The sequence below is a fragment of the Falco punctatus genome, assembly GCF_963210335.1.
Source record: "Falco punctatus genome assembly, chromosome: 8".
Lineage (NCBI taxonomy): Eukaryota > Metazoa > Chordata > Aves > Falconiformes > Falconidae > Falco > Falco punctatus.
In genome coordinates this window covers 16,514,881-16,542,539 of record NC_137588.1, presented here as the reverse complement: position 1 = coordinate 16,542,539, position 27,659 = coordinate 16,514,881, and the positions used below count along the sequence as shown (strand labels likewise).

General features: G+C 43.3%; 1 long non-coding RNA gene across 1 annotated transcript in view; it reads right to left on the bottom strand.

Moving 5' to 3' along the window:
- Nucleotides 1–27,659, bottom strand: part of LOC308068899 — a 50,678-nt gene continuing 23,019 nt past the window's right edge. Inside the window, exon 2 of the long non-coding RNA XR_013930184.1 lies at nucleotides 1–27,659. This exon is cut by the window's right edge and continues 13,533 nt beyond it. This is a non-coding gene — a long non-coding RNA (uncharacterized lncRNA).

Genomic DNA, 27,659 nt, shown 5'->3' with positions numbered 1-27,659 from the left:
TTATTTTTTTTTAATGTAATTTCTGGCCTAGCCCCATGATTCATACAAACAGTGCCCAACAACCTCAGTGCATACCAGTGACAGAATTGGTTTTCATAAATTACTGCACATAAATACATACAAATGCCTTTTTAAAATGTCCTGGTTCTCGAGACTTCACTGTTATTGCTTCATACAGAATGCAGTGCCCCTAACCAGGGCTGGAAATAACGCGGTTGACTGAGGCCCGTATGGCTCAGTCTGCAATGTTTGCCGCCTCCAGACTGCAGGGAGGTAACGCCAAGGCAGACCTGAATCTCCCCAGTGGATTAGTCTCTTAACTGCAGCACCATCATATTTCCCACTTAAACTTTTCTTTAAGACCTTCTGCTCTTGCCTTATCTGTGTACCTGTGACTTAAAACCTGACTCCCCGAGGCAGGTGATTTTATAGCTTCAGCAACTGGCAGCCTGTAAGACACAGAGTTTCTGTCAAACAGGGAAAGAGTCCCAGCAGCAGGAAGATTTCTGGAGGGCACAGAAACTTTCCCTGATGTATTTAAATGCAAAAAGCTTATGTGATGAACTGCCAAGGCCAAGACAGAGGAACCTATTTGTACATCTCATTTTTCTCCACGTTCCCAGGATGAGCTTGGCTGTGGTCTTGGGTGTGAGGAGTTCTGGGTGGCTATGGACAGGCAGGTGCACCTTGTGCTAAGAGCTCTCCAGCCTTTCAAAAAGGGTAACTTTTATTAAAGCATAGTCTGGGTGCTGCTGATGAGCAGTCAGGAGGTTTAGACAGAAAACTTTCCTTCTGGAAGTTGTTTTGCTTGATTATTTTTGGTTTAGACCTCATTTGCAGGCTGCTAAAGTGCACGAAGGGATTGTGGCCAGACGCTTTCTTTGTGCTTTGTGCTCTGACTGAACCTTGTAAACAAGCTATAACCTTCAAAGTAAATTCTGAGTTGCTTATCCTGGGCCTCCTCTTTTTGGTTATTTTGGGGTTTTTTTGTTGGTGTTTTTTTTTCCTTCAGCTGCTCAGGACTTGAGGCTGTTGCTTGTTGAAACACAAATTTATACTTTTCCCCTCTTCCTGTATTTCTTTCACTTTTCAGGAGACAAAATTTGCAATTATTTTCTACTTTAAATTTCGTTTGCTTGCTTGTTTTTAAACTGCAGATTGAAAAAACAGTTCTGCAAATTCCCAGACCTTTTAGGGTGTGCACATTTTTGTACACGAAAATGGCTGATTGGGCTGGCTCTGAGCCTGTTGCTCTGATGTCAGGGTACCTGATCCCTCGTCCTGTACCGCCTGCCCAGTGCCCACCACAGAGCCTTTGTGAAAGTCACACTGCAGGGAGAAGAGAGCCTGGGATCAGCTTTTTCTCCTGCAGGAGGTGTGCGCTTTCTCTGCCTTAAAACCGTACACTTCCTACCATGAGAGTAAATGCAACCTTGATGATTTTTCTCCTCTAAAAACTTAGTTTATTATAGATTAAAAATAAAAGGTTCAGCTTTGTACCTATTCTAAGCTTGAAGCATATATAATATTTCTCCCAGGCAAAATGAGTCAGCAGCGGGCCATGGCTGAGGGAACAGCATATGAGACTTTTTGATGAAAACGTCCATACATACTCTTAGCAGTGATTTACAGCTGCCGGCGGGACATGCTCAGGACCAGCTGAGGCTGCCTTACGTCCTGTGACTGGCCACATGGCATAGGGGCACCCAGGCTGTTTTGTGTAGGGGATAACTCGGGCCTCAGAAGCACTTTGTGCACCACCTTGGGGTCACCTTCCAGGTGAACTGTTCTTTGGGCCAGCAGCTGGGTCACTGTGGGGGGACTGCAGATGGCACTTGCCCACGCACCTCTCCTCACGGTGGCTGCCCCGTTCTCCCCTGGAAAGCACAGCCGGGGGCTGGTTTAGCTTTCTCCTCCAAAAGAAATGTGTGCTTGTTGCCCAGGAGCTGGGCTGGCGGAGCTGCCAGATCCCTTGTGACGGCGGCGGGCTGCCAGGCACCAGGGCATGGCGATGCCTTCCTCGTGCTGAATGGGAGGAAGAGGTGGTGTGTGGGGAACACCCTGTGCTGCCGGCACGGAGGGGCCGAGGCAGCGTGCTACCCACAGCGTGCCACCCACAGCGTGCCACCTGCAGCGTGTCACCCACAGCGTGCCACCCGCAGTGCCTTGGTGCACCCTATTTCACCCAGCTCAGCAATCAGGAGGCAGCTCTCAGAAGTGCTCACCAAAGTCAATCAGCAGCCCTTGCTTTTGCATCTCCCTTGTGTGGCAAAACCCGCAGTGGTGGGTGTTGAATGAATCACAGGTGCGGGACTGCTCTGGGGTGTATGCACTGTGTGCCTGCTCTCAGCTCCTCTGGCTGTTCACCCGGGATCTTACAGCTTGCCCTTTCCACTGCCTCATGCAGCTGTGGAAAACAGAAGCCTTTCCTCCTGAGGACTGTGTTCTTCTTTTATCCAAAAATACACATCACGCATCACTTGTGCCACTGTTGCTGCTGCCCATCCATGCCCTTCTAGAGAGGCTCCACTTGCCCAGTCCCTGCTTCTGCTGCTTGATATTCTTAGCCTGAGAGACTTGCTGTAAACAGGCAGTCCCCATAAGCAGTTTCCTATGGACTTGCTTGGATGCGTTTGTGTCTGCTGAGCTGCAAGCTCCATTTAAAGCAATTTTCCATGAACAGGGCATTCAGAGCATCCCTTTCTGGAGCGTCCTCCCAGGTGTCTAGCACAGGGTGGCCTCTCATGCTGCCACATCTCTCATCCAGGTCAATAACAGGCCTCTCCCCTGTCCTGTGAAAGTGTGGGAACTTGATTTTCTGCCCTCTCTTCTAAATGGGGCAGAAATAAGCCAGAGGCTCAACAGCAACTTGGGAAGGAGGGGAACAAGGTGATGGTGAGCACAGACCCTGGTTTCCTTAGGAAACCAGCCTAGCAACAGGATGAATGTATATAGAGAAAGAGGCTTACAATTTTATCTCCTTTATGATAAAGCAGTGCCATGGAAAGTAGCTGGGTACAGGGAAAGAGGCTTTTCAGGACATTAAGTTTCCTGTAGTGTTCAAGCAGGGACAATGCATTTCTTAGCTGGGTAAAAGGGCTATTTCAAGCGGCCTTTCCTCCCGCCGCAAGCCTTGCAGCCCCTCCTATGTTTCTGAGATCGCATCTGGAAGGAAACAAAAGATGCAAACACCAGACCCAGTGTGTTAACTGAAAAAGATATTTTTTCAGTCAAGCAGATGGCGAATAGAAACCTACCATAGAAACCAGCTTACGCAACTCTTCACAACCCGTGTGTGCCTGGTAAATATGAGCCACCAGATAGAACAGCGAGATAGAGCTAGGCAAAACAGCTTGTGCTATTAAAACAGTGAAGTAAGGAGCATACAGTGATTTTTAATGAACTTGCAAAGAATATATAAAAATACAGAAGCAGTGATGTAACCCAAGTGTTGCTTCAAAACCCTACAGTTATGGTTTCTGCCCGTTTGTGTGGCCCACGAAACCCTCCACATCAGCAACAGTGAGAGGAATAAACCCTCAGTGGAAGCACGAGTCAGCCAGAGGTGAAGGCGCGCGGCGGCTGCTGGAAGCTGTGCAGGCTGCAGCTCGGCCAGAGGCACAGTCGGAGCAAGCCAGCCGCAGCCTGGCTCTGCTCAGCTTCTGGGCGAGGGGGAAGCTGTAGGAGAAAAGAAGAGGAGGCGAAGCTATGGGGGAAGCAGAAGAAAGCGAGGCTGCAGAAAGCACGAGGCAAGCACCCGCTGTGCAGACGTGGTTGCTCAGAGCTGGGTGCCGCAGCGCTGTGTGGATCATCCACAAAGGGACTTTTGGAGCACGCTGTGACACCAGGTCCCAGGCAGACATCAAACAGCACCGAAACCCAAGGCCATGGCACTGTAGCTTGTCCCCACTCCTTCCAGCAGGATGGTCAGGAGATAAGGGAGGACGAGGGCAGCTGAAGGAGAAAAGGCAGCTGGGAGATTTGTACATCTTATATGTCACAGCATCTTAGAAGTTAATTATGTGGATTAAATGTTTACCATGAGGACCTGAGTTGTAAGACAGGATTTAATGTTTGATGGCAGACAAGTTCAGCTAGGATATTCAATGCGGTACATTAGCCACCTTCTATCTGTTCAGGCTTCACCTAAAGATTGTGGGTATTCCATTTTAGCTCACCTGGATCAGCATTCTCAGTTATTATGGGCAGAAAATTATATACAATGTTTGAATTTTCCTGAAGTGTTTAGAGGGTATTTTCTATTGCTTGGATGACAGAATCCAGTCTGGCAAAGACTGGCATTTGAACTTTACATACTGTGAACAAACCTGCTGATGTTACTCTTGGTTTACTAACTTCTTTTCCCTAGATTTAAAAACTTTTATTTAAAATAGTCGCTTGAGTTTCTTGCATGAGTTGCAAATACTGACAGCAGCTCTCCTGTGTCCACTTCTTTCCTTATAGAATCGTATTTTTGATTGACTTTCATACAGAGGAAGCTCCCAGAGGAACTCTTTGAACCATATGGGTCCTATCTTTTGACATAACAATTATTGCCTGATAATAACACAATAGCAATAGCAGCATGTTTGGGAATCAACAGTGAAATACTAATGAATGTTAATGCATTGTTTTAATTTACTACATTTGTTTTGTTGATGTACTTATTAACCTTCTGGTCTGTGGTTAATAAGGCATTCTATTTTAAGGTATTATTATCTGGGGGAAGAAGAGAGAAACAACACTGATGAAGTTAGACAATTTGTTCTTCGTTTCATTCACATTTTGCTTGGTAATTGACAGCAGATTTTAACCGCTAACCCGTAGACTGGGGGGATATTGATGTTATTTTAATAGCACAGTGACAGAGGAACAGTTTTAAAAAGAGAATGCACAGCTTATTTTAGCTGCACAAAAGGACATTATGGCCAGGAAATGCCAGGCATTGCAGAAGGCAGCCCGAAGGGCTATCCTGGTCACACAAGCTCCGCACTGTGCTGAGCGCGCACCCAACAAAGCCGGTGGCCGAGGCAGCCTGACTGCAGGACAAAAGCCAGTGACAAGTGGAACACAAGGCTGTTCTGTAGTGCTCAGATGACTACGTCCCATGGGGGAAGGGTTCTTCCTCCCTGCTTCAAATCACTGCCTCCCGATTCTTCTTCCCTTTTGTTGCCGTGCTCTCCAGCTCCTATGGCCATACTGACATGCGGCCCGTTGGTGTCCACTGGGCTGGGTTCAAGCCATTTGACTGCAGCTTGTTGTGGGATTTCTGGGTGCTGGAGGGAGGACAACTGGATTTCATTGGGAAAAGGAATAGCCTTAAGTCTCTCTCATTCTAGAAATGTTTTCTGCTCTGGGTGAGATTTACAGATGTATCTGAAGGATATATTTAAGGGTACAACTTCCACTGACAAGTAGTGAGGTTGATGTTTCCGAACACTTCTGGCCCATTTGAAAGTCTCTCTCTTAGTGGCTTTTACTGCCATGGCACAGAAAGCAGCATCCTTCACCTACATTAGCAAGGAAAATACCCTCAAAAACTGGAAAGACGGAACCTGGAAGGGTATTTTCCAACCTCAGACTGCATGCATCTGCTACAGCCCCTGCTCCACCTTAACAACAACCAGCCTCACCTGTGACCCACATGCCCCTGCCTGGGGCCCTATTTAAGCACAGCCAAGGAGCACTGTTCGTTCCCCAGGTGATGCTGTAGGGTACTGCTCTCCAGCCCTGATGGTTTTCTGCTTTTGCACTAGCTAAGACCTTACCTAGGAGGAAAGTTGTACCTCTCCAGTGCTTTGGAAAGAAAATGCACAGTAGAGAACCGTTTTACACTTTTGTTTCCTAACTAATCCACTTTATGGGTATGAAGCTTGCACTTTAGTCCTTGAATTGCATACTTCTGCTGTGGTTTTTTTGGAAGAGCCGAAGCTTAAATTGTATTATAATATGTATGTCTAATACCCTTGAATTAATTTGGAGACCTTTCTTATAAGCCTTCCCTGTAATTCTATCAACAAGATGCCTAACAATAGCATTTGGTGTCTGGCTCTTAGCTGTAGTCTTGGTTCTTCCCAGAAGAACATTATGTTTTTATTTCCCATTAAGATTTCTTTTAAAAGTTTTTTATTTTAAAGAAGGGAAAAATCCCTTGCATGTAGGGTAGAAGGGCCTGGATTTTGTGTCACTATTTATAAAAGGATGTATGAATGCAAAGCAGAATTTGCCATTTCCAGCAGTTTCCTCCTGTACTACAGCTGAAGGAAGGGGATGAAAATAAACAACAAAGGTAGGAGGGTATTTAAATCCATTTAGTCGCTAAACTGTTTTAGCCATATTTTCAGGTACTAAATATTCTGTTGTCTGAACCAGGAAAAATATATTCCTGAATAAATTAGGCACTCTGAAAGAAGATGTCCCCTTCTTCATGGGGTCTGTATTTGAGTGTTTGTCTTTAGTGACCCTAATGGCAAAACCCTACTCAAGCAGTTCTCTGGACAGCATCTGTGCCCCTGTCTCAGGCTTGGGAACTCCCCCCAAAAGGCTATTACTATTTAAGTAATAGCACCGGATTTTACATTGAGACTGCAAATTCTGGGACAGGAACACACATTCGATATTCATACATGGGCTAAACACAAGTGCCTTGGATATACTAGAGGTCACCAGTTTTTCAGTGACTGTATGCGTACTAAGGCTGTTATTTCTGTTACCTCCTTCTGTTCATAAACGCCAGCAAGAGAATGAACAGGCTAAAACAGAATCACTTTAACTTTATTCATTACACTGGAGTCCCCTTTCATATTATCCCTTCTCACTCCTCTTTCCTCTGAGGCAGCTGTTTATTATATATCCTGCTGGTGCAATAAATGAGAAAAACAAGGTCCACTTGTGCTGACTAATGCAGAAAACCCACAACTTTCCAACAGTTGCAGCGGGAAGGAAAGATATCTGTGTGTTTCGTCTCTTGGAACAGTGATAGCTGCAGCCTGAAAGTGTTGGCATTTGGTCTGTGCTCAGGAAGTCCAGATGGGCTAATCTACATAGGCTGCCTACAAAAAGCAGTCGTACTGTCAAGTTCCCATTCTTATTACAAATACAACCACTCTCCAGAAAACTTCAAACCTCACACGCAATCGAACATAACTCTAAAATTTTTAAGAACCTATTTTACCCCATAAAGTAATTCCTCTAAAAGGAAACATACAATATTTATTTTGAAGTTTTTTCCTTTGAGTCTTTTAGGTATGTGTATTATACAGCTACCACCTGACTTTTTTTTTCAGAGCTATGCACACAGCATGTTGCCTTTTCTTCAAAACGTTTGATTTCTTGGAAGCCATATTGATCCATGGTATAAAAACATGTACAATTCAGTATGTTTTCTTGTAATGCCTTATTAATTTCTACCCAGATTCCAGTGCCTGTCTCCAAAGCAAGTCTGGTACAGCGCATAAAGGGTAGGCTGATACAGCATTCTTTTATCACTGTTCAAAGTATCCTCCATGTTTTTGAAGATCTGACCCGAATCAAACAGTTGCAGTGCAGTGGTGTTATTGATTTGTTCTATGATATGCCAGGTTGGGCAGGGAAACATTTTAAGGGTCACTTCAAAGAAACCAAAATATACTCTTTTGAAATTACACTCTATAGGAAGGATGCTGAAAACATGGCAATTCTGGCTACTGCAAACCTGAAATTAAAGTGAAATCTCATAGGGCATGGAGTTAAGTGAATAAGAACCAAAAGGAGCTTGTGCAAATCCCTGTGAATTAAAAGGCTAAAGAGAACATGTTAGAATCATGACAAATGAGTGGATAGTGGGCTGTTTGTGAAGTGGGAAGGAAGGTGAAAGAGCTGACTTTGTCCTGTCTTTAAGATAAGGCTAGATTACATATTTCACATCTTATTATTTCTCTTAATAGTGCTTAGAAAATAGATAAATGTATCAGTAGACCTCAGATAATGCTAGAAATGTAGCCTCATGTCTATTTTCTTGAAGTCATAATTTTTCCTGTCATCAGGACTGAAATGCGCAGGTTCCTTAACTGTGCTTTTTTGTGTGTGGACTCATTTTTTTTCCCGTTTAAATGTTTGATAAAGATATCTCAGTCCAAAGTCATTCTTGGATATCTTTGAAAACAATGAGGTTGATATGTGGATTTCACATTCATCCCACTGCAAGGGAAAGTCATCTTTGCCAAGATCAAAGCTTAATTTTTTTGTGATGTCTTTGAAGTCTGGAAGAAAGTGAGTGGTCCTGGAGATCGAGACAGATGTCTGCTCTCCAGCAGCTCCTCTGTGTGTTTATGTTGCTCAGTAGTTTGACTTCCCACATGCTTTCCTCCTGTGAGAAAGTGGTGTAGGGAAGTATCAATATCTCACTTGGTCCTGCTGTGTAATAGTGTGCAAGCCACTTGGCTCTTTCGTAATTCCCTCACTTGGAGGAAAGTTCCCCTGATCCGAGTGTAACTCTAAGTACAAGACAACTGTGAAACACCAGCAAAAGGGTTTATAGTTCCACTAACTGAAATGGGTTTGTGCAGATTTAGACTTCCCATAGTATTGGTCTGGTGATCATATTGGGCTTGGGAGGTAACCAAGTGTCATAAAAACCAGACCAATATAGCCAGTATGACGTATTGTAGGAGGGAGTCAGTAGAAGGAAAAAAAATGCCTAGTCAAAACAACTTCAGGAGTGTTATTACCAAACAGACTGCTAAGGCGCTCTCCCATCAGAAAGGGATGTGACAGCATACAGAAGTATTTTGTCATTCACATCTAGAAAAAGAAAAATGTGTTGTTTCAGTCCTGTGACAGCTCTTCATCATTGCTATATATTATGAACAAATGTCATCCTTTTCACAGGTTTCTCCGGGACAGCCAAATAAACTGGGTGTATTTATAGTCTCTTGAAGAATACAGGCACTGGTATTTAAAGTGCAGTTGGTGATTCATGGAAAAACTGATAAACATTAATTTCAGAAACAATGGTACCGAGCGCTTGCATTGTGTTCTCCATAGCTGCCGTTTCTTGTATCTTACCACTTAGTCATACGTCCTGAAACACCCGGAGATCTTCCCTGTGCTACGGATCTGTGTGTGTCATGATACCACTAATCTTTTTAGATTACTTGTTTTCTCAATGTTATACTTAACATGTCCGCAAAATAATACTTCCGGCTCTAAAAGGTGAATTTGTGATTGTCTCCACTGAAATGCTAGCAGATCAGCACCATCACAAAAATTGCTACTATCGTAAGTGACACCTGCTTTGGCAGTTTTACAGAGCTGTAGGAATTAGGCATGAAAATAATTTAACCCTAGGCTGGTTCTTCAGTATTACAGCTCAGGTTTGTTTTGCTTTTTGCTGCCTGTGCCCTGTCTGTCCTGAGTAAACCCAAGATGCCAGAACAGGCAAACCAGAATTTTTTCCTAGGCATTTAGTGCTGTGAAAAAGGTGGTGGTTTTTACTTGAACTAATTTCCTGAAACATTATATAACTTTTGTTGTTGAGCAAAGATAAGAAGCTAAACACAGTTGGTACTAATCTCGCCTTTAAAACAATGAGGAGAGATAGGCTGTACGTTAGAAAAGTTAGAAACTGTAATTTTTTTCATCACATTTCAATTCAATGATAATTTAATCCTCTGAGTTTCCAAAGAGTTGTTGCTAGTGTACTCCTCTGAATAAGTGATTACAGGTGGGAAAACAGGGATTTAGAAAAGGGTCTGGCAGGAATTTTTGTTGTGGTCTCAAAAAATGAGAAGAATTGTCAAAGGTTTGGTGATCTAGTTCATGTGCGATAGAAAATGCCTTGGTGTGTGCCCTGCCTTGGAACCTGGGTCCTTGGCGGACAGATGAAAGCATTCATGGGGGAACATGCAGACTGAGGGAATGGGCTTTTGGGTACCTTTTTGTAGCATAATCTCCCTGGTGGTACAAGATGTCCTTCCTGAATCTGGAAGAAGAGGTTTTGGTTGCTGGATTTTCCCATGTGTTGAGTGAGTGCTGTCACTGCTGAACAAGGAGCTGCAAAGGCCCTTTCCTGTCCTCTTTTCTGTGGTTAATGCATAAAGTCATAGAGTCACTTAGATTTGGAAAAGACCTTTGAGATCATCAAGTCCATCACTTGCTAAGCGCTATATCTATGTGTTTTTTAAACACCTCCAGGGATGGTGATTCCAGCACCTCCCTGGGCAGCCTGCTGCAATGCTTGACCACCCTTTCAATGAAGACATTTTTCCTACTATCCAACCTAAACCTCCCCTGGTGCAACTTGAGGCCGTTTCCTCTTGTCCTGTCACTTGTTATCAGGGAGAGGAGACAGACCCCCACCTGCCTACAGCCTCCTTGCAGGTAGCTGTAGAGACAAATAAGGTCCCCCTTGAGGCTTCTCCTTTTTTCCTGACTAAAGCACCCCCAGTTCCCTGAGCCGCTCCTCATCAGACTTGTGCTCCAGACCCTTCACCATCGACATCGCCCTTCTCTGGACATGCTCCAGCACCTCTGCATCACTCTTCTAGTGAGGGGCCCAAAAGTGAACACAGGACTTGAGGTGGGGCCTCACCAGTGCCGAGTACAGGGGGACAATCACTTCCCTGGCCCTGCTGGCCACACTGTTTCAGATACAAGCCAGGATGCTGTTGGCCACCTGGGCACACTGCTGGCTCATGTGCAGCTGGCCATCAACCAGCACCCCCAGGTCCTTTCCAGCCACTTTTCCCCAAGCCTGTAGCATTGTGTGGGGTTGTTGTGCCGCAAGTGTAGGACCCGGCTCTTCTCCCTGTTGAGCGAACTTCATACAACTGGCCTCAGCCCATCGGTCCAGCCTGTCCAGATCCCCCTGCAGAGCCTTCCTGCCCTCCAGCAGATCAACACTCCCACCCAACTTGGTATCGCCTGCAAACATAGTGAGGGTGGGCTCAATCCCCTCGTCCAGATCGTTGGTAAAGACATTAAACAGAGCTGGCCCCAGCACCGAGCCCTGGGGAACACCGCTTGTGACTGGCCACCAGCTGGATGTAACTCCATTTACTACCACTTGCTGGGCTTGGCTTTTCAGCCAGATTTTTGCCCAGCAAAGAGTACATCCATCCAAGCCATCAGAAGCCAAAGTCTTTTGTACTCCCTGACTCGTGAGACAATGTCTGTAAACAAAAGATACGCTATATCCTAGGATGATTTTTTAATTTATTTACTGAATGTGTTTATTGTTTCTCTTGCATCAGCTGCAAGAAATTATTTTCCCAGAACAAATTTTCCCTGCTCAGAACAGGCTATATGTATCCAGTATAATTGTAGCTAGACTGGATGCGTTGATAACGTCATGGTTATTCTAATTAAGGATGTGGTTTCGCCCCACCAGATATACCTAGTCAGAGTAGTTTTCTGATAAAACATTTCATGATAGATGAGCTAGGGATGGTTCCCTGAGAACCATACTCGGAGAAGATGTCAACAAAATTATTAATAGAAAAGTACAGCAGCATTTATTTGCCTTGGAACTGGGTTGGCCTCCACAATGCCTGTTGTCGGAGATAGCTGCGCACAAGTCCCAGGGCATGCTGTGTTTGCAGGAGAGAAGGATGGTGTCTCTTTCTCCAGTGCAAAGCTGGAGTTGAGAAGGTGAGGAAGGAGCTGCTCTGTTGTCTATAAAACCTGCAGCCTGCTTCCAGTGTGGTGTTATGATCCAAGTAAAAAAAGCTGATGGATCACCTGTCTGCTGAGGCATGAGACTGGTTCACACTGCTGGACTCATTCAGGCTTTAATGAGTAACTTCACAAATGTTAATGGATGTAGAAATGGGTACTGCTGTGGGCTGCATTTGACTGCTTCCTGTCTCTGAAAATGTACCCATAGAGGGTTAATGCAGTTCTAGCAGTGAGCTGTGCCTGTTAATTGCAACCCTTTGCCCTCCTGAGTCTGTGCTGCTTCCTAAACTTGGATCGGAAATGACAACGAGGTAATTGTTTAAGTGAAAGCTAATTACATTATTATTGTATGTTCACTAGTCATTAATACATACTGCTTGTCATAAATAATAGTGTTGGAAAGGAACGCCTAGATCAATTCAATTCACCCTCAACATCAACCATCCTACTTCTCATTTTTGCTGTGTGTGCATATGAAGCAGCGAGCTCCTTACTTCAGCTCTGCTGTCTCCTTCTGTGTCAATGCTCAGAGGGAGGAAAACAGAGGGGCAGAAAGACCTGCTCAAATACATGCATGTTCATTTGGAAGGAGTAGCAAGAATCCTGCTGCACTTCCATGTGAATTGTGAAAGGAGCTATTTTTATCACAAAGGGCTTGCATAAAAATGTATTGGTAAACATGTCTATTGTTTGTGAACAATAGAATGCAGCAAATAATGGAGGGAAAATTGTGAACGAATGGGTGTAGGTCTCATTTCTGCTCAAATTTTTTTTTAAGATATGAAACTTGCGTATCACAGCAGAAGAATGTTTTTTTGTTAGGACTTAATTCCCACAGCAAATTAAGAGTCTGTGCCAGATTCTCTTGGTGATAACTACTATAGCTTTAATGGCACCCATAGTTTATGGACTCTGGCCACAAAACAGGAATTCTCATGTACTGGTGCAAAAGATATGAGAACTTTAAGGGTGCCAGTTGCATGTCATTAGTATGCAATGATTTTAAGTGTTGCTTATTAGCACTGGGGAAGTCTCTTGACACAGATGCTTTGGCAGCTGGGAAGAGATCCTAGCTGGCATGACAATCCTGTGATGTTTCACAAGCATATGAAGTAAACACCATCTTCAGACAACGTTAACCACAGCCTGAAAAAACATTTTAGGTATGTAAAAGTATAAACTAAGGTGTTTTCTATACCACTTGTATATTTTCCTGCAGGGAAAGGGGGAAAAGAGCTGGGAAAAAACACATCTGACTTTTTGAATATATGTCCTTTGCCCATGCATGGGTTGCCTTCCCTCTGTGCTGAAGGGATACAAGGGCCGGTCTGAGAGGGCATAGATGTTCTGGGGTAAGGTAATCTTCCTTTCCTGTAAAAGCCCACAGTGTAGGGAACTTTTCTCATCTTTTCCAAGCTGTTTAAGTATTTCCATCTATTTAAGTACTTCACATTAGATATATGTTGTGTAAAATATACCGTACTTTGATGAGGTATGAGGTAGGTTTCCCTGGGGGGGTAACTCTGAGAAGACTCAGTTTTAGGGTATGCTCAGTAGCTGCATGCAAGTACTCATGAGGAGCTTTGGTCTCAAAAGCCTGCAGCCACTGAGGTGGCCCTGGGACTGAGGATCAAAATTTTTTCTTAGGTAGAAGTGTGAGAATCTCAAACCTACAAGGAGAGTCACCTTGATTTTTGTTGGTGTTGCTTACTAGCTCATCCTTGCATTCATGTCATAAGGGAAATTCACTTTTGGGACAGCTTCCAGTTTTGGTATTTTTCCCTTCCACATTAAATTTTCCTTCTCTATTTCTGGTTCTTTTCCCTATTCTTGAATAGTCTTCCACTTATTTTTTTCCATCCTTTTCCCCACTCCCTGTATCAACACCTAACATTAGAATCATTATTGTTAGGCTTTAACAGCCCAACTAGATGAACATTGTTTTCAGATTAAATCCTGATTTATATAATGATGCTTTGTTGGACCATATACTAGTTCTTGGTGGGTTATTTTCATAAATAGAAGTGCCAGTATCCTGCTGAGTTTCTGTTGTTGTCCTGTTTATATAATGAAAGGTTAGGGTCCAAATAAGCCTTAGTTAGGTGGAACTACTGAAGTAGGACAGATACCAGACATCACTGCCCTACATTTACAGGTGCCTGTGTGAAATCAGATATGCTGGGTCTTGAGCAGACTTTTGCAACTTGCATAGAGCAATAGGAAAACAGGGTTGGATGTAGTAGGCCAAACTGGAAAGAGCTTGTTAGTCGTGGGAAGTAATGTTGTATTTCTTCTGGTCACTCTTGTGTTGCTTTCACATTCTATTTCAGTCTATGAATAGCCACCAAATGAATCTGAAAGCTGTTTGTATGCAGAGCCCCCATGGTTCCCATACTCTGCCTTCCTCAATCAAACTGTGAAGGTCATACCTCCTGCTGGTGGACATTGCTGGTTCAAGCAACGATAGGCTGTTGCTCTCCTTCACTACTCACCCTTCATTAATCTCTCTTCCGTTTCCAGTAGGAGTATTTCCCACAAACATTTTGGTGATGAAATTATTCCTAGGAAGTGGCAGAACTGTGGCATTGTTACCTGCCTGAAAGAAGGTCTAGTTGATGGCTCTTCAGTAGAAAACCATTTTGATTTTTGTCTTCAGATATAAGTTATACTGAATGTGTTAAGTGACATGCATAATTTTCAGAGGATTCACTGTAGTGAGTCTAATATCCACCTCCTGGCAAGATGTTTAACACTGTTAAGCATTCCTTTAAGTTCCAAATCACTGTAAGCTGGTGAAATAAAAGAATATTTTCCCTGGAACCTGGCTATGGTCTTAGATTTCCAAATAGATGCCAGTTTCCAAATGGATGCAATCGTCAAATGGCTATGAGGACCTCAAGAGATTGTCCTACATGCTGGTTGCTGCCTTGCATCATTTTTCTCTGGGGAATTACTTGAAGTATTTTAGGCAAATAAATTGGAAAGGGACTGCAGAAGAACAGGATCTCTGCTTGCAATCATTCTTGGGAGTGATTGCAGCCCTGGACCTGTAATAGCAGATCCTGCTCGTCTGTTTATCCTTGAGGGGTTCAGCTAGACCAGCCTGAGATACCTGCTAATGTTATGAGAGGATACAAAGGTGGTGCAAGGTACATTGCTCCCACAATGCTGGCAGTAAGGAAAGCAGGTGTATTTTGTATGCCTGTGGGAGAGGTTCATGCTAGGAAAGTTCTCCTCCTGGATAAGAACCAGTCAGCAAGCTAAAAGCTTGTCTGCCTGGGAAAGCCAGTTGTACAATGCATGTGTTTTAATGCCGCTTAAATAATTCCCATCCAAATTTAGTTTTGATTAATAAAAGTATAAGTGGCCTGTCTTGGGTTTGGAAGTGAACACAGCTAAAATAGCAGCTTACATCCTAAGTGATTTTGTCTGCAAAGGCAGCGAAATGGTTTAGTGGAGCAATTTCTAGTAAGCTAAAGTTGTGAACTGCTGTTACTTCTACCCTCTGTGAGAAGATAGTTGCATATGGGCTTCCTTTATTAAATCCAAAGAGAGCTAAAGGCATTGGAAACTTTTAGCGTGCCATCAATAGGTCTGACCCTTATCCCCACTGTAGCCTTGATTTCACCTGATGTGAAAACCAAGGGCTTTCTCTTCAATCTTTTATAGAAGAGCTAGAGGTTTAACACCCACTGTTTTCTCCCCATGGTGAAATATGTCCTTTTGACAATGAAAATAAAGCCTGAAAGTATTGCAAACGTACTTTTGCCTGGATGCCCCCACTTTGAATACACAGGGAGTGCTAAATTACTGAATGAGACTGACTATGCTAAGGATGCTTGGGATTTTTTTACGGGATCGGCATTAGTGTTAGTGGATTTATTTTCTAAAGTATAGATTGGTGATGCTGCTATGTATGTAGTGATATAAGGAAGGGATCAGGCAAATAATCACTCGATAGCTGAGCCACATGTCTGATTAGGTGCGTGCTCTCACTACATCACAGTATCATGGTCACAAATCAGTGAGGTCTAAACATGAATAAAAGAGGGAGGCTAAATTTTCTTGCTTTGTGACTAAAACAGACTAAGAAACACGTACCTGAATTTTTAGGAGGTGATGTATGGTAAATTGGTGGAGGAGTTTATGTGCAGAGCTGAGCAAACTGGTTTTTTTACTTAGATTTGTTGACCAGACTTGGGGGAGGGGAAAGAATATCTCTGGTTAGCTGAAATATTTCACTTCAGTTTTTAAAGCATGTAGCCATTTAAAAAAGTAGCCAAATTTAAAAATAAAAACATTTAGAATTGAAAAACTAGTAGAAAGTGCTCTGTAGTGCTGTGTTTTTTTGTGATTTAATTTTAAAGAAACTATTTGACTGATGTGTAGGGAGAAGAGTACTGAAGCTATTTACTACTTTCAAAGTCAAATTAAAAATTAAGATTAAAATCTTTGGTAAGTTTTAGTACATCAGGATTTCCCCTTCTCAACAGTCATTCAAGCAAACTTTAAAAAAATACTGTTACAACCAATATTTTAATTGCTCTGTCATGTGCTTTGGCATGTTTCAGGTTTTTTTGCTTTACCATGAAAAATCCTATTAAAGAATATTAAAACCAATTTCCTTGAAATAATTTCTTTAACAATAGTTACACTCTGAAAGGAAGTGTAGCAATTTATTGTACTTTTTACAGATAACTTCTGTTTTCTTTATGCTGTCATACTTATGCTTTAAGACTTTTCAGTGAATTTAGGGCTTAATCTAGAAATGGCTTACTTTGCCATACTGTGGGGAGAAGGGATAGCAGAGAAGTCCTGGAGTGAGAAAATAATTAAAATGCTAATGAATCTGGCCCATGCAAAGGTGTTTACCAAACAGTCGTGAAGGGAAGGAGCATAGTTTGGAATTGCAATGAGATCAGAAGATGTCTGAAATATGATTGCAGAAGGAAATTAAAATATATATATTAAAGCATAATTAATTTAATTAAAGGTTTTGTAAAACAGATACAGAAGTAGATGATGCAGATGAATGTTTGAGATGAGCAGCTGATGTAATGTTTAAACATGTTAATAAAAATATGGGAGCTTTCCTCTGCCAAGAATGAAGGGGTATTTTTTTTTCCCTATATAAATACAAAGTGCTGATCTGTGGAGACAGAGAAGCACTAGGCAGACACACACATGGATTCTTGAGAGGTGGATTTGCCAGAGTTTCCCTCGTTACCAGCGTGTCTCAACTCAGATGGGGCAAACTCTTGTTTATCAAAACACTTCTATCTGGATCTCCTGGTGGGTGCTAGGCTCCTTAGTATCTGAGTACCCAAAAAGAGTGGCCTGGCTTTGCTAGAAGGAATGCACCAGGGAAAACAGAGGAGGAGGAGGAGATTGACTTACTGATGTCAGGACTGGAATTGGTACTGTTTAACTTTGTCTCACCTGGCAGGGAAACAGACAGTGGCCCAGCAGGTGATGACACCTTTCTTGGTCATCACTGGAAAGATGACCAATTGCTCTAGAGATGGTTGTATCCTGAGTCATAAATAGTGGTACCTTCTGTGTGTAAAATAGCCAGGAGCTGTGAATGTGTCCTGCCTGAATTCTCAGGGCTTAAGTGGATGTTTTGTGGTACAATCACTCCAGTGCAGCTCTGCCCCAGGGCGGGGAGGTTCTGCTTCTGCTCTGCAGGGACCCCAGCACAAGAAAACCTTTGGTCATTCTCTAGCTGTTTTCATCTTGGCGGCTATTTTCAGACCAAAAATGATGTGTGTAAATTGTTTTACCCTCAAAGCAAGAAGAGGTGGTTTTGCCAAAATCAGCAGCGGGTTTCAAAGCCTTCCAGGTTCCCTAGAACACAAAGGCTGACTCAGAGCTGTGAGTCACCATCAGGAAGCAGCAAGCGGGGACCTCCTTATCTGCTTTCATATCTGGGGTGTGGGAACCAACGGTGGGGTGGGGTGGGGCGGGATTGCATGTTGGTGGAAGAGTAGAGCAAAGGTTAAATATTATGACAGCTTCCAGTTCTTTGGAAAAGGACTGGAAAACAGTCATCCTTTCTTATGTCCTTCCTTACTGGCAACTGGAGTTCTTTTAACAGGGGAAGCATGTCAGCACCGTAGATCCATTGACAGTGGTACAGTAAATCAGTCCCTGGGTGATATTTTTTTAACGTACAAAGTAGTAGATTAATTTTTAAAGTCTTACAAGTAATGAGAGTAACTCCAGGCACACAGGGAACTGTCATTGCTAGCTTAGTAACATTGCTGGGCTCAGTCAGTCTGTTCTGCCTAGCTCGATGTGCTGTCACTGCACCTTCCCCAACATGTGCAGCTCTGCCAGTGCCAGTGGGTGACTTGCGGGTGAGATTGTGCAGGACTTTTGCACCTCCCTTCCAAAAGGCAACTTTTTCACCTGGATAGCAGAATGAGGACTTCCACCGGCGCTTTTTAAAAGCAAAAAGCTGCTTCAGGGCCTGGGGTATTACCAGTGAATAATGAGGCACAGCATCTCTCTTGGCAAAAGGTGCTGAAGGATGCAGAGAACTTCCTGCCTTTAGGCCTGTCTGCATTATGTGCTCCTTTCAACCCTTCCCTGCTTTGAGAGTAAATAGTTTAAGCTTCAGAAGATGTTTAATGGTTTTTCCTTTCGTCTCTAATGCTAGGCAGTGTTACCCAGTTTCATTGCTATCGCTGTTACTGGCTTCCTGGCAGACTGTCTGGTGACTGCTCAGGCCCCTGCCCAGCTGCACACGTCTGCGTTGGTCTTTAGTGGGCTGTGCATCTCCTCTCTCGGGTCTCTACAAATCGAAAAGGTTTTCCTGACCTCACTGCTTATGTCCCAGAGTGAATGACCCTATCCAGATTAGCTATGAGGCCTCAAAGATTTCTCTATGGGGCCTGGCTTGCGTTCCACTTGCTGGGAGCTTCCTACGCACCTGCCTCTTCTCTGATCCTTTTGCTAATCAGGCCCTGCCTCAGACCTGTTGTTAGTCTCTGCATGGGCTGGACTTTCCCTTTCTTACTTTCTCTGTCTCATGTAGAAGCATGTGTCTGGGGTAGCTGAGGGTGGTGATTAAAAAAACCCCAAACACCAAAGCAACCTTTCTTCTTTTGGCTGGGGCCCAAGGAGACAGATGTTCCTGGGAAATGGCTGCTGTGGGGCAATCCAGAGGAGTAACTGCGGCTTGTGCAGGCACACCCAAACCCGCTGAAATTGGATTTCTCTGGGTAACGACTGAGCCCCAGCCCTGTGTGTTTGGCTCGGGTTGCTGTGCATGTTCTGGTGCTGAGGTTGGGGCTGGCTCTCCTGAAATGGCCCCTGGTGCGTTCCCCGGCCCACACGCGATGGAGGTGGGCCCTTGGGCAGCCCCTGGGGCACCTGCTAACTTGGCTTCCCCTGCCAGGAGGGCTGGTGGATCCTGTGGGCAAAAATGGAAGGCAAAAATAGGAGAGGAAATATCTGCTTTTCATGCAGGGCTCGGTCCAGCACTGTGTGGTGCTTGGCACCATTATTTACACTGGGACAAGCAGCAAAAGGTTGGCTGCTGTTGTGTTAGTAGGGCTCGATTACATTTGGGAGTGCTGCAAATGGCTTCACAGGTGGAAGGCAATGGTGACTTGGCTCACAGAAAAGACTGAAAGGTATCATCTGTGCTTTGCCTCAAACATCAGTTTTGGTTTGACAACACTAGAATTACCTGCCTATCTCCATTTAGTGTATGTGAGTGTATGTGGGAATTTTAAATTTACTTGTATAAATGTGCCTGAAATCCCATCTCTACAGAATAAAATTACATGCTTGCTAGTATAAACTTAATTTTGTGAGCTGTAAAGTACACCAGGCAAGGCACCTCATCATGCCCTGTCCCAAGTGTCAGCAATCCCAGCTCCTTGACTCCATTATGCCTGCAGCAAACAATAATGCACAGTCCTCTCTTTTTTTCCCATCTTTGAAATAAAAATTTTACCAAAAAGGTATAATGTTGATAGGAGTCCTGTTGGGAGTAGGAAGAAATACGTGTTTTAAGAAAATTAATAACCTGCTAAGTTTTTTGCAGGTCTTCCAGACATTTGTCTCCAAGCCCTATTTCTTCCTTTTCTTGATCCTTTGTTGAAGGTTGTAATCCTGTGTTTATATCTCTGTCTGTTGCCATAGAAATAACTGATGTTGCTAACTAGGCTTGAAAACTTCCTTGAGGGATAAAGGAAAGGGCTATTCCTTGTAATTGTTTCATCTGTGTGAAAATAACAAATCTCCAGATGGATTTCTTTTCAAAGGTCATGAATTTTAACTTCTCTACCATAATATGAAAGCTGAGGTCCTTTCAGTGGTATTACACTTAGCTTTCTCCAAACAGCAGGTCTGACAGTGTCCTGCTGCATTCTGCCTTGCCAATCTGCTTCAGCTCTGCTTCAAAGGGACCAAAGGACAGGTCAAACTTTCTGCTCATCAAAGCTTGGCTTTTGCTATTCATACTGCAAACATCTGTCTGATAGCGGTCTGCCTAAAATCATCAATACTCCTTCCAGAAGGAGCTGATGTGGTCAGTGCAATGTCAATAACTCCTGTTGCTGACCCAGGTTTTGAATAGGGGACCTGCCAGCAGATGTGAGGTGTGACCATCCTGTCCCCAGGGCCCTCCTGCTTGTTGGCTTTTGAATGGCCTTGTTTCTGCATACTGCTGTGACACTGTCTTGTCCACAACTTCTAAAGTCAAAATCTAAAGCTAATGTCTTCAGTTTGCCTTTATGTCCTGTTTGAGATGTGTTACTGCAAATAACCTTACAATTTAGATTAAAAAACAGCTATAGGAGGGAACCCAAAGTAGTACTTACATTTAAAGCCTCATAATGTCATATCTTGCTTGTCTCATTGCCTAGAAGTAGTGAAATGGCATCACTTGTGTTTTGCTTTTAGCTTATTGAAAATGTTAGTTTTATTTAGGAGGGAGTGGTTTAACTCTTTTCCACTGTAGGGAGAAACAAAGCAAGTTATCATACAAAACAATGCAAATTTAAGAGGAAATTTCAGGCCCTTGGGAAGGCTGCTTTACATCCAGTCAATGTGTGCAGTGTGGAAACCACAGTCACCTTTGGGTAGAACGGTCCCTAATTCAGCAGCTACTTCACGAAACAGGTAGCTGTAGCTGAGTTTGCAGTCTCTGCTCTACTAATCCCTGTTACTGAAATATAAACCAAACCCCATCACGGTGGACATGTGCAGTTGTGGGCAACCCTTTATCTCACTGGTCTTTGAAGCACCATTGTATAAAACCCTTTCTTCTTCCCTCTCACTCCCTGCTCTTTCCTGAGTTCTGCTCTGTATTGTCCCCCCATCTGTCAAATAAAGCCCTACCAACTTCTTTTTACAGTCTACCTGCTCCCCCTCTATTCTAGGCTACCTCAATTCTTCTTTACCTTTTTTTTTTTTTTCCTTAAAAACTGCAGGATCAATGATGCGGGTTCAAAATAATGTCAATAGTTCAACTGCACAGCTCAAGATTTATTACAGAAAGTTCCTGGATATAAACTTTATAGCTGTCTGGGTGGGCAAATATCCTGCATCTGTGGAAACTGAAGTATAGAAATTTTTTTCACGGCCACAAATAATTTGAAGGCAAAACAAGCAATAAAGAAGATCCCACAGTAAGCTGAAATTCTCCCTATACTAGCCCTAGGTTTAACTTTCATTTTACAACTGTTTGTATTGTAGGAACATGATGTTAATGATGTAGAAAAAATAGAGAAAAAAGCCACGTGATTTTTTGACAATTGTTAAATATAAAAGCAGTGTTGCACTTTGGATGGTCATGATTCTGTTTGGATGTTCCTTTGTTTTATCATGTAATCTGTTTGGATGTTCCTTTGTTTTATCTTTATTGCATTGCGTAATTTCATCAGTCTTTAAAAACAGACAGTGAATGTATTTAGGTGAATGTCCCCACAGGCCTTTGGTGAGGCTCCTCTGATGAGATGCTACTTTCTTGGGTCTGGGATGGAAAAGCACCTAGACATGCAATCAGCCACAGGTAGGTTGTTGCCCAAATTTGCAAGGACTTTTTTCCAGGCACACTTGTGCTCATTTTGCTTCTATAAGTCCTGGGAATCCTGCTTGTAGAAACACTTATCTCTACTTGTGTCATCAAATATTTGGGTAATGGCAGCCTTGACAGAGGTAGAACAGTTTCAAAATTTTTACCACAGACAGAAGAGCCCGTTTTTCTCTTTTTCTTTGCCTCATATTTGTGTCAGGATTAGTACGACAGAACAAAATGGTGGGAGAGGAGGGACTGGAGGAAGGTGGAAGCAACAGCAGTGGTGAGAGAAGCATGTGATGCTTCTGGTCCAGTTTTTCCAGGTCATGCCCACAGACACCTGTCCTTCTGCAGAGCTGGATGCAGTATTGCTTAGCATTTGTATCCACAACCATACTGACCCTGAAATATCCAGATGTTTCCATATTTCATGTGTTGATCTCACAAAAACAAATTGATGGTGTTGGAAAACACTTGTTTTAGCACATGCTAGGAAGTAACAGTTGCTTTCCATAACTTTAAGTAACTGCAGAGCACTTTGTGTTTGGTTTTGGAGTTTAGGTTGCTGGGTTTTTTAAATTTTTAGAGTACTGAACTCTTCAGAAGTAGCAGGATGTTGGGATCCACACTGATTCCCAATTTGACTATCAGCCATGAGTTTTTTTTCAGGAAGCTTTTTGCCAACTATGTCATAGAGAGAAATCTGCTCTGACTTGATAAAAAATTAGCCTGAACGGCAGCAAGTGTAAATGACGAGAAGCAGAGCCGGCTCGTCTCCAGCTTGTCTTCCTGTTTTCCTCGTTAATACTGATTTTGGGGTAATGTCTGACTCCAAAACAACTTGAAAACATCACAGCAGTGAATGAGTCCAGCAAGGCCAGGTTTTAATCTAGTCCTGCGTCTGGGCAGGGACAGATTTGTCCTTTCAAAATCTGAGGTAAGTGCAGAATTAGGCTATGACTTGGCCTGTCTGTTCCTAATGATCTCCTGTAAAGAAAACAGATGTTGAACACAGATTTTCTTGGAAGCATAATATAGCAGTAATTTAAAAGGCTGGAATTTGGTTATAGCATGCTGACCTTTAGTAGTCCTCTCATAATTTCTTGTAACTTTCTGGTTATAAACTTGCTTGGAAAAAACCTCGAACTCTTTCATCTCAAATTTTGAACCGAACACCTTTCAATGAATGCAAAATAAAGTTTTTTCAATTTTTTTTTCCTTTTTAGGTTCAGTTTTCTAATAAGCTACAGGAAAATCAGAAGCAAATATTCACTGGGATAATTAAAGCCAGTGTTTAAACAGGTAAGGGCAGAAGTCCTATAAAAATAACCAGTTGGAAGCAAAAACGGAGAGGAAAAAAAATTATGTTGCAGACCATAAAGTGAAATAGCTACTTCATTTGGAAAGCTCTGAGAGGATGGTGCCTGACTTGAGGAGAGACAGAAGGAATCCTGACTTCAGCTTCCTGGCCTGTTTTAACATCATCTTCTCATAGAGCTCAGTCCTGCTCTGTGGTCCCTCATCTGACACAAAGGTTGGTACCCTGTTCTTTGACAGTTGGCTTTTCACATTTAGCACCTGGGGCCTTCTTCCTCTGTCAGAGGCTTCTGTGACCTAAGAGTGAAGTTGGAAACCGTACAGACAGGAGCTGGCTTTCAGCAAGTGGAGGGTGGCTTTTTCCTGTGACTTTGGACATTACTGATGTGCTGCTTGAACTCATGCTGCTACACTTGGAGCAGGGACTGAATCATGGGCAGCGATCAGTGTGTTGCCCCACAGACTGTGGAACTGGCCTGAAACAGGACTTCTCCTCTTTCAGAATTTGCTAGTAAACACTTTTAACTATTTTTCATTTCTGGTGTGGTTAAATATTTAACATAGGGTAAATATTTTTAAATGCCTTTCATGTGGTTCACAATTAATGTGAAATAATTTAATCATCTGGGTTTCCACACTGAATCAATGCAGGACCATGTTGTGTCCTGGCTGCTCAGATTTCAATTTTAAATTCCCCTGGGAACTTTAATTAATGTTTTTCTAAGTAGGGAGGTGAGCATTGAAAATGCATTTCTTAATCCTTCTCCCTTTAAAGTCAATGGAAAACCTTTGTTTAATTTCAGTGGATAAGATGCACCATGCTGTTTTTTAAAATGCATGTTTCCAGTGGGCACCAGAGGAGCACTTGGCCCCTCTGACAGTTGGACTGTTTTATTACCAGGGGCACAACTTGTGCTCCTGAGGACAGGGACAGCAAGTTACAGACTCAGCAGTGCCAGCTGAGGATATGGTAAGGGCACTAATTAATTATTTTGTAAATTGTTTGGTGATGGGGCTATAAAGTGCTCCATTCTTCAAGCCTGGGTCAGTTTATCATAGAAGTACCCCGAGGTGACAGGAGGCTGAAAAAGGGGGTTTTTAACTTCCTGTGCTTTCAGCAGCCACTTCCAGCCTTGACTTACAAAGCATAGAAGAAAAGAATCTGAGCAATGTACTCAATGGCGATTGAGCAAAACCTAGCTTCTTTCAGTGGAAGTAACCAAGTAACACTGAAACCCTCTGTTTTATCCTGCCCTGCCAGCGCAGGCGGGTGGGAAAGGGCTGTTTGAGTAGGTGCTCTCCCCTCCTGGAGAACCCCCTCATCAGCACAGGTCTTCAGCAGTACAGTAAGAACACAGCTATCCATGCCACTTAATGGAAGGAGGTAATCTTTTTTCCTTAAGTTTGAAATGTGTTGAAACACTAACTATTTTGCATTCATTTTGTGTTGCTATTGAAATTTTCGGGCATGTAGGAGTAATAACTAATGCTGTACAGAAATGCTGAGTTAGCGGAGAGCTGTTGCAAAAGGAACTGCTGCATGCACTGTTTCTGGGAGAGGAGCCTGAAATAGCAGGGCCACTGCTGTGCTGGCACAACCAGCTTGCGCTGCTATGTGTGATGCGACCTTGAGATACCTTCTGAGAGCACAGCTAGCTCTTCAAGCCCGGCCTATCAGGCACATGGTCATGTGGCACCAAAACATTTGTTCTCTTGGGGAAAGCAAGCAGAAAGCCTTGCTCTCTGCAGTGTTTCATTTTTGCCAAGATTTCAGCTGTGAAAGCCTTCAGGTTGTGAGCCCTGGTAGGATGTGAACAGAAGAATTGCTTTTCTGAGTGACAGCAAAGCTCCAGGGTTCTGTCTATACCTGTGACCAGTACCAAAGGCTCGAGGAAGTGTGGCACAGGGTGCACAGAGTATCCCACTCCCTGGCTCTGTCCCAGCATCTGCCAGGACCAAAGAGGTGCCCTGAGCACCTTGCGGTATCCTTGTGTTCTCTCTTGCTTCTGCTTGACCTCACACTTGCTCTGAGGTTCAGACTGCCCGTTTGTGGTTTAAAAAAATCCAATCAAACCAAACCCTAACAACTTAGAGGAAGTAGTGACAAAATCCTCTTCCTTTGACAGACCCTACTGGGTACAGCAGTGCCTCTCTTCTGGCACTCTGCACCCGGCAGGTTAAGGGGTGTGATTAGTCCACTCCTCTTGGTGCTTTTGTCCAGTTCTTGTCCCCTAGACTCTGAAAAATTGGAGAGAGTCCAGTGGAGGGCCACCAAGATGGTCAGAGATTGAAATACTGTACATATGAAGAAAGATTGAACGAAATATGTTTTTTCCACCTGGGGAAGAGAAGGCTCAGTGGTGATGCAACCATAGCCTCCCAACACTTCAAGGGTAGTCATAGAGAAGACAGTGGACATCCTTTTCATGGACGTCATGTATGATCAGGATGCACAGTGAAAGGACAAGAAGCAATGGGCACAAGTTGCTTCACAGGAAACTCTGTCTGGATATCAGAAAACTATTCTTTGCCATAGGAACACCCAGATTCTAGACCAGGTTGCCCAGAAGTGGTGGACTCTCACAGGAAATATTCAGGCCTCAGCTTCATAGGGCCCTGGATAACCTAACTGAAGGCCTGGTTTCCCTAGGTATTTCTATGATCCTCCTCCACAAGCCCCTCTGTAAGCCATGGTATTCCTGAAATAAATTTCAGATAGACTCATTTTGTACAGCACAGTCAGAAACCTGTTACTGGAAAACTGCTGAAGTCATGTTAGTGATCTGAAAATACTGCAAGTTGGATCACTGAGAACTTTTAGTGCATGACTGTCACTGGTTTCTCCCAGACCATAAACTGAAAAAAACCCTAACCAACCCCAATTTTTATTCAGTTCAAATCAAATTGCCTTTCTGAGTTCCAGTTATTTTTCAGTTCATGCTACACAGCAGATGATTTGACATAGGATAAATAGCACCTCTTCTCCAAAAAGTTCACTGTGTGGTGTTTACATCCCTCCTCACATTTATTTTGAACTTCAGTTTTTGTGGTTCTTTACCTTCATGGTTTTGAAACAGAAGCCAAAGATACCAAAACTTACTCCAGTCTTAGGCATACAGTGTGAGACAAACAAATGACTTCTCTCTCATGCTAATTGCCATCCAAATTGCAATAGGACAAGGGGTAGGGGTAATGGTTTTAAAGTAAAAGAGGGTAGATTCGAACTAGATATAAGGAAGAAATTTTTTATGATGAGGGTGGTGAAACATTGGCACAGGTTGCCCAGGGAGGTTGTAGATGCCCCATCCATGGAAACATTCAAGGTCGGGTTGGACTGGGCTCTGACCAACCTGATGTAGTCGAAGATGTTTGTGCTCATTGCAGGGGGGTTGGGCTAGATGGCCTTTAAAGGTCCCTCCCAACCCAACCCATTCTATGATTCTAGGAAAATGCTGAGGGTTGCCTGCAGTAGAGAATGGCCTGTAATAACATGGGAGTTTATATTTATTTAAGAACTTGCAAGCACTTCATTTTTATATCTTAAGATGTAGAAAAAATAGAAGAACATATGAAAAGCAAATACTTCAGTAGCTTAAGTTAGATTGACATGCTACTGGAAATACTGCACAACATTCCTACCCCTACTAAGTGTGTGTGTGTGTGTGTGTGTGTGAACCTGCATTGGCAGCATGGGCAACCTTGTATGGACTTTGCCATGTGCAAGTGTGGTCATCTAGAAAACTGGGGGAAATTCATCCTGTGTAAATAGGTGGGGATTCTGATATCATAAATCGGAGCTGAATGTGGTTCATTGAAAATTATTTATTCTCTAGAATAAATACTAGGAGCTATTTAGGAACTAGGAGCGTGTTAGGCTGGTGTGAGAAATTTGAGGTGTAGAATAACAGCATGCAAGACATTCTAAGTAAATTTGCTTAAATCGGAGAATGTTAAACAGCCATGCATACTGTACCTACTATAATTTTACAGAGCTACTGCTTCTTTGGTCACAGTCTGAGTTTAGCAAGATTTTCACTGCTTGGAAAGGAAAGCTGTTTTCATAGAGAAATTATCCCGAGTTAAAAAGTTTGCATTGTAATCAGGTCTTGGACTGAATTGTTCCTATTAGATTACCTGTGAAAGTGCGCTCTCTAAGCTGTAACGGTAGACAGAGGAATCTAAAGAAAATGGAGTAAATTTGTTTAATTTTTTTGGCATATTCTTCCTCTCACACAGGGATCCAAGTCCCTTTGAATTGTCTGCGCCACATATGTGTTGGTTTACACCCAAGATCTGCTCTAGAGTGAATTAACCAGACCTCTGTGCGGGCAGGGACAGGTTTTTCTGCTCTGCTTCCAAGCGTGGACAGTAGGATAAAGTGTATCAGAAACCAGGACCCACACGAAATGCAGCTGCAACCCAGTCTGCTCCAGCTTTTCCAGGGATCATGAGGGGCCATCCAGCACAAATAGCAAAGCCAGTGTAAAATTACCCCCGTTTGTGGGTCTCTGCAAAAGCCTGAGCTGGCGTGCCGCAGCTATACCACAGTGCATTAGAATTTCTCATTGCCTTTCCTAGCAGGGCGACTGCGGGTGTTTGCTTTTCACTGCATCGGCAGCGCTGACATGGCAGTGACTGGGAGGTTGCCTTCATC